Here is a 7,290-nt window from a genome sequence, read left to right on the forward strand (position 1 = left end):
TGATATTGTTGAGGATCTTTAACGTTGCCAGTATATTCATGCATCAATCCGGGGCGGCGGCTTAAAGGCAGAATGCCCCAGGAAACCCAGCAGCGGACGAGATCAATGCCGGTCAAACCGTTGGCCATGAGAGCCCGGAGCTTGGCGAGTTGAGGCGCTAAAGTTTTTCGTTCTGCGGCAGATAAGCGTGAAGGTAATGGGTGACCGTTGCTAAGCCGGTGAGGGCGGTTACCCGACAAAGGATTTTCTCCATCAGGGGCAGTGTTCCGGCAATAAAACCAAGTTTGGTTCCAATCTTTAGGATGACTATGATGTTTTGCATGAGGGAAATCAACTTCTTTCCTTTTCTGAATTGAAACGCCACCAAGTTCTGTGTTGGGACCATCAGAGAACTCCGTACGGCGGTTCAAATGAAAAAAATCCCAGAACAACTCCACAGATGGTTCTTCTTGAAGGTAGACTTCGCAGAATACTTGAAAGTTGCATATATTGGACACAGAGTTAGGTCCAATATCTTGTGGATGGAGTTGGAAGCTTGCGAGTACATCCCGGGAAAATTAGGATCCGGGTGGGCTGAATCCCCGGTCTAAGTGTTGCATAAATACAATCACTTCTCCATCTTGAGGTTCAGGTGGGCATTCAAAGCCCAGAACTCGCCAATGAAGGATCCTTTTTGAGGCTAAAGCGTCAGTGGTGACATATCCGTTGATTTGTGTCTCCGTAATCCGGGACGGAACCCAATTGCAAGCAGAGAATTGTTTGGTCATCTTAGAAGGAAACTGTGAAAGGAAAAATAGAAGCCGGTTTACAATTAACGGTTTAAGTGTACTATTCAGTGTTAAACCGACAAATTGCCGTTCAAGTTCAGTTGGCGGTTTAAGAGAGGGCTAATGATATATGGCGGATTGGTTATCAAAGCTTAAACCGCCCGTAGGCAGAAGGGCCAGGGTTCAAAATCTACTAAGTGTTACAAAAACAGGTTTCACAATATCACTGTACAATTTTGGATCTACCATGGATAACTCAAGAAAATTTTCCTGAACCCTACAATGGCGCTAAGAGGAACAGAGAAGATCCAGACACAATCTGTCAGGAGCAGCATGGAGCCGCAGGATGGTGGACTATCAAAATGAATCTAGCCGTGAATCAAAGGTAGCAGACGCATATATATACCCTCAGTAAAAGGACTAAAGAGAAGGCTACGGAAGAACTGAGGAACGGCGACGGACATGGATGAACTCGAAAACCCTAATGAAGATCTAGGGTTACAGGAAATGAACTTACCAGGGCCACTCGGCGGCGGAGGAGCGCGGCAGGGTCTCTGGAACAAACAGAGTGACGCAGCGGCCTTGGTCGGTGCAGATTCGAAGATCGACGGCAGCGCTGGGGTTCTTCGGGTCGCGAGGATGAAGATGAGAAGAAAGGGGAGAAAATGAAAGTGCCCGTCGAGCTTATTTATAACAGGGCAGGGGGATAAGTGACAGGCGCGAGATTCGACGAGTCCAAAGCGGCAAGTGGCGCAGCTATCGCCTCGATTTCCGGGATGACATTAAATGAAGGGAATCTTTTTATTCGTTTTTTATAGAGATGACGTCATGATGATCCGTTGCTGTGTCCAGAGGATGACGTCACGGCGGTTTAACAAGGTTTATAAAGGGAAGACATCATGGCGGTTTATGAGAAATGAAGGAAGATGTTCTCAGGATTTTTCTAAGTACTGAAGATTGACATGAACAGGTTCAAATCAATCTGGGGCCTAATGTTGGGGATATAACTACTGAGTGTAAACCGCCCAGGAGGGGCCAGTTCACCCTCAACTATATTAAAGCCCACGAAGACTCTTAAGATGGTGTTTTACTATGAAGTTTAGAGGCCCGGAGCCCAAAGGAGGATTAGGGCCCATAGTGGTAAACCGCCATAGTCATGTAACTTGTGTTGTAAGATAAGGAAGGAAGAGACCGAGCCAAACACTTGTATGAGTCGGCCTCGGGACTCTGTAAACCGGCCGGGCGTGAACCCGTGTATATAAGGGGACAACCCGGCAGCGGTTCAGGGACAAGAAACAACAGCTCGATAGCCAGGCATAGCTTGTTTAGCTCCCTGGTTAGCGAGTCCCCAATAATCCCATCACAACTAGACGTAGGCCTTTACCTTCATCAAAGGGGCCGAACTAGTATAAAATTCCTCATGCTCTTTGTCTGGTTTAACCCTTTTAAGCTAACCCGTCGAGATGGCTCCACGACTAAGTCCTTACACGAGGACATCTGACGTGATATTTCCACGACAGTCTTCTAAAGGGCCACAACACAGTCGGGCCATTTACAATACGACCTGACTTTCGGCCTCTTAGCGGCCCATGCTCTTCATGGTCCAGTACAAGCCTGCTGTCTCTTTCGGCCTGCTAAAGGCCTACAGTATAGTTGGGTCATATGTAGCCCAAACTTAGTAACGGCCTGTTAACGGCCCGTGAAATAAATTAGGCCCACCTGTTGCTCGCTTCGATGTCGGCCTGTTAACGACCCGGGGTAAGAGGCAGGCCGACCATTAACTTTCCTCCTAGTAACATCCCATTAACTTAATGGGCCCATTAAAGTTCGTACATGTCTTTAGGCCAAATTAGATAATTTGAGCCCATTACGACGAGCAATTATGCACAGGACTAAAATCGATCAAGCAAAGGTACGGCATACAGGGAATAACGTTGCACATCCAGCATATATTACAGGAAATTACATCCACTGGGCAATCAAAGATTGATGCCAGTGCAAATAAATGAGCAGAACCTAACCATCTACAACGTCACAATCTGCAACCTCAGCACAGAGACGCCCATAAACATGTGGGCAAGTTCTTGCTGCTTTGCTACACTGTCTCTGAAAACATTGATCAGTTGTTGTGTCACATGACTCTGCACCTCTGATTCATCCACCATTTCCATCATTGCTTCAGCCATTAATTGGTTCACAAACATACATTTATTCTGTTGCATTCGAGACAGAGGATACTGAACAGATTCAGATGGCAATTTTGGCAGGCTTGTATTATTGATAGTGGAGAGTGTCTCGACCACTGCATCATAACATAAATTAGGACGGGAACCAAACAGATTAATCATGAGTTATTGCCATATTACCTGGCATAGATTTACTGGAAAGAAACAATGGGGTTGCCTTGCTGTTTTCAGAGTTTGTCTTCTTATCTTCAGCAGCCTGCACAAAATTAACACACTAGCATTGCTATCATTGGCCAAGTCAGATAATAGGAAAGCAACATTGACACAACAAATTTTTGGGCAACTAGCCTACACCAAATTAACACAATATGGCACAACTATCATCAGCCAGGTAAGGTAAGACAAAAGCAACATTGACACAATGAATGAATGGGCAACCAGAGAAGCATTACAATTCAATAATGTGCGTGATATGAGATAGTACACTCATGCAGCTCAGTATGCAAAACTACCAGGAAGTTTTCCTTACAAAAATCAACATTGGCGCCTTTAACATTTTGCTACAAGTAATTTTAGATCAGATAAAGGTTAGATTCACGCAGATTAACAAAATACATGCTGATGTAAAAATATAGTGATATACAACAGGTACTTACATCAGCATTGGAGCACAGAGAATTCTTGCAAGATATTTTCCTCGAATACGATCCCAATGGAGGAAGTCTTCTATTGTTTAACCTTATTTTCTAAAAGAGAGATGGGTCAGAAACATGTAGAAAATATGATTAAATGCTATAAAATTTCATGATGCGAGGATACGCACACGCTTCTTAGAATGGAGTTGACATTCTTTTGCTGGACTGGAGCGGACTAGTTTTTTGGCCACTGGAATCTGCTTATTATCAGGGGGAGTTCGGTTTCTCTGTGCTGGAGCAATATCTATGAAAAATGGAGTTAGTTTATTATCTCCTGGCATTTTGATCTTTTGCGAAGACCTGGTTCGTAACCATTCATATTCTAACATAGCCGTCTTCCCCTTGCATGCCTTATATAGAAGAATGGTGATTCAGATATAAAACATGCTACAATAGAGATGGAATAGGTACTGAAGAATAGAAAGGCATGACATATTGACATGTATTCCCTCCATCCGGAAATAAATGGATGGGTCTAGGCGTATTTCAGTTCTAGATACATCCAGTTTTATCCATTTCTGCGACATGTAATCCGGACGGAGGGAGTATGATGTAAGAGCTAGGGATATGACAAGACAACACAGTAAAAAAACACTGAAAACCCACTGCAGAACCAAAGTATTCATACCTGCTGATATGAGATAGTACACTCATGCAGCTCAGGATGCAAAACTATCAGGCAGTTTTCCTTACAAAAATCAACATTGTGGCCTTTAATCATACATTTTGCTACAACTAAATTTAGATCAGATAAAGGTTGGATTCACGCCGAATAACAAAATACATGCTGATGTAAAAATAGTGATATACAACAAGTACTTACATCTACATTGGAGCACAACGAATTCCTGCAAGAATCTTTCCTCATAAACGATGCCATTGCAGAAATTCTTCCATCTGTTAAGCTTATTTTCTAAAAGAGAGATGGGTAAGAAACATGTAGAAAATATGATCAACGTGCTATAAAATTTCATGATGCAAGGATACGCACACGCTTCTTAGAATGGAGTTGACATATTTTTGCTGGACTGGAGCAGACTAGTTCTATGGCCACTAGAATCAGCTTATTATTAGTAGGAGTTGGGTTTCTCTGTGCTGGAGCAGTATCTATAAAAACTGGAGTTGGTTTATTATCTCCTGGCATTTGATCTTTTGCAAAGGCCTTGTTCGTAACCCTTCAGATTCTAACATAGTTGTCTTCCCCTTGCATGCCTTGTATAGAAGAATGGTGCTTTAATTATAAACCATGCTATAGCAGAGAGATGGAATAGGTACTGAAGAATAGAAAGGCTTGACATATTGACATGTATTCCCTCCATCTGGAAAAAAATGGACGGGTCTAGGCGTATTTCAGTTCTAGATACATCCTTTTTTATCCATTTCGGCAACATGTAATCCAGACGGAGAGAGTTTGGTGTAAGAGCTAGGGATACGACAAGACAACACAGCAAAAAACACTAGTTGAATGTAAAATTGTATGCTAACAGAATACATACAGAAATAACTAAGGCAACATACACGTGTATGATTGGGAAACTAAGATGGCATTGCAACAGAGCACTACAACAACACTTCAATGTAAAAAAACATGGTATGGTAGACAAATGAAGTACATACTGATGAATAACAATGCATAAGATATTCAGAAGCATGATGTCCAAATTAAGCAGATGGCATTGCGATAGAGTAGAATGACAGCACTTGAATTTGAAAACATGTTATCATGAATGGAATAGGTACTGAAAAATAGGAAGGTATGACATATTTACATGCATGATCAGCATGCTAAGCACATGGCATTGCAACAGAGTAGATACACTCCAGGACATTATATGCATGTTGTACCCATATCACAGGCCAAGTTAGAGAAAGGACCTTGTGAGGTGAAGAGGATTCATCATCTTTCTGCAAGTCTTCAGCAGAACTGCCTTTACATGTTCCATCATATTGGGTATCATTGACATCAAGTTTATTGGCCTTTACATTGCTCTGTGAGGTTCTTGTGGATATATCAGTGTGTGCAATTATATCTGACATGCATGGAAGACAACTAGTAGTTAGATTTATGTAATGAGTGCCTGTAGGAGACGACATGTAGGACTAGGGTTAACTAGCAGCAGTAGGTCTCATAAACTAAAGCGAGAACAAAGATGAAAGCTACAAAATATGTATCGTTTGTACTCGAGATTAACTAGATGGCATTAAAAAGTATTAAAGAACAACATAGGTAATACTAGAAGTGGTATAATAATATAATCACCAGCCTGTGGGATAGCATTGGCTGATATATGATAACTATGGAACATCTTTACCTAAAGAACAAGTATCTTAGCTGAACTATGGAACAACATTAACTCCTGAAGAAGACCCATAAGAGATCAGCATGAATATACAGTGAAATGTGATGATCTATTTTCAATGCTTAGATGAATAACAAAGCCATAAATGTTGCACACAAGTAAGATGAGGGTACAACATATCTGGTTCCCATCCATAGGAGTGAGAATCATGTGCTGACTTGTCGATGGCCCTGCAGTTGTTGTGGCTGTCCATGTCAGGCACGCACATTCGATGCAGGTAACTGTTGAGTGGGGACTATAGCTCCCTTCTAGTGTATGCTTCCCTTGTTGGAGCAGCTGTGGTGAGTCGGAAGACGGTGTGTCTGAAGATGCTGATAACGCATAATGTTAAGAACGACATATCTCTTTGATCTGAAGAAATACACTAAGAGATCAACAACAAGGTACGAGAGTGGTCACACGCCTGTTAACTTAAGACTAAATTGGGGTCACATGATTTTATTTTATTTTGGTACTGTCCGATCTACGCCGGATGGCTTGATGGCCGTCTTGTGCCTCCCGGCTAACACTGTTCGGAATCTTCCCCGAAGAGCCAGCGGCCAACGGCCGAGCAGCCTGCCTCAGCCGTCCGTGGCCCCGACCAAAACCCTGCTCCCCGCCCCACCGCACTGCCGTGGTTGCGCCGCCCCTGGGACAATCCACAAAGACTCCCCGTCATCCAGATCCGGGGGCTGCAGTACCTTCAACCCACGCAACTCTAAAAGATAGCCATCTAAGCGTTGCTTCCACGGTGAACTTGCGGTCCCGCACCCTTACATTAGACACCAGTCAAATCGCAGTCTAGGAGCTCCGCCGTCTCGAGGGGTGCTGCTTCCCATTGGGAATCGATTGGCCCAGAATAAAAATTCAGACAACTATTGCCTAAATAAAGTGATTTGAGATGAGGGTGCGACCTATCTGGCGGCATGGTGAAGTAGGCAGGTCCAGCTGCCAAGTCGGTGAGGCCGGCGCGGTTGCGGTGGCGACCGGCGGCAGGGAAACAGCGATGTCGCGATGGTCGACGGCTATGGGGAAGCAGCGCCAGGACTCTGGACGAATCCGAAGTTGGAGCCGCTCCGGCTCCGTGAACAACGGCGGGGGTGAATCGGCTGCGGTACGGTTCACACGGCCTTCGTTGAGGCAGCACCAGCAACACAGAGTAAGAGGCACACGGCCCAGTGCATGACGGCAAATGGACAACGTCTCCGGCATTAGGGAGGAGGGCGGCTGTGAAATTGGTGTGGTGGGGGCGCCATGGAGGTGTGGTTGAGGTTTCGCAGCTCGGGAGAAGGGAGCTTCTCGG

Source organism: Triticum dicoccoides, chromosome 7B (assembly GCF_002162155.2).
Source record: "Triticum dicoccoides isolate Atlit2015 ecotype Zavitan chromosome 7B, WEW_v2.0, whole genome shotgun sequence".
In the NCBI taxonomy this organism is placed as follows: domain Eukaryota; kingdom Viridiplantae; phylum Streptophyta; class Magnoliopsida; order Poales; family Poaceae; genus Triticum; species Triticum dicoccoides.